This window comes from Megalobrama amblycephala, linkage group LG4 (genome assembly GCF_018812025.1).
Source record: "Megalobrama amblycephala isolate DHTTF-2021 linkage group LG4, ASM1881202v1, whole genome shotgun sequence".
Classification (NCBI taxonomy): domain Eukaryota; kingdom Metazoa; phylum Chordata; class Actinopteri; order Cypriniformes; family Xenocyprididae; genus Megalobrama; species Megalobrama amblycephala.
In genome coordinates, this window is record NC_063047.1 from 13,790,944 (window position 1) to 13,791,698 (window position 755).

Sequence of the window (755 nt, forward strand, 5' to 3'; positions counted from 1 at the left end):
TTTGTCTGATTTTTCAGAATCAGTGGCAATCAAACATGGCGTGCCTTTCATGTTGTACACAAGGTTATGAGAACACCGCATAGAAATAGTCTTTGTTTAAAAGCTTTTTAGCTCGTTTCCCTGGCTTGAATTTCGGCTTGGTCAGGTAAATAGGGGTGGATATGTATGGAGGCTTACGCTGACCAGCTGTCCTAGCGTTGGGTCTGTCTCGCCCGGTCACCAGCTGCTGTCTTTTGGCCGATGCTTCGCTGCGAGCGCTAAAAGAAATTTGACCGGAATATTACGTTTCACGGTCGCTTTATTTCCGTAAAAGCCGCTTGTAAAAATTTGATTGGTCTGTAATAATGAAACGCCTATTATGATTGGTCAATTAAACCCACACAACAAACCACTTAAGCTCATTTCGGCGTGGGTGAGCTGCTCTTTACGATGCGCCTGTGAAGAGAGCTCACAAAAGGTTTCCACTGGCAGCAATTTGTATACTTACGTTAATTAAAAATGTAAATATTGATGTAAATGCAGCTTGTTGGGAGAAAGTGTGCTTGTAGTCACAATATGAGCGCAGGAAACAGGTTTATTTATTTCTGTTGGGTGTGATGTCCCATTGCAGCTCTTATGCACTCGAAAAAATGTTCGTGTAACAACATTTTTACTTATTTTTAAAGCCCATTTTATGCGTCATATGTCCACAACCAATATACAATAATTATTTGACATTGAGGATATCGAAGAATAAATTACTTCCGACATATGTG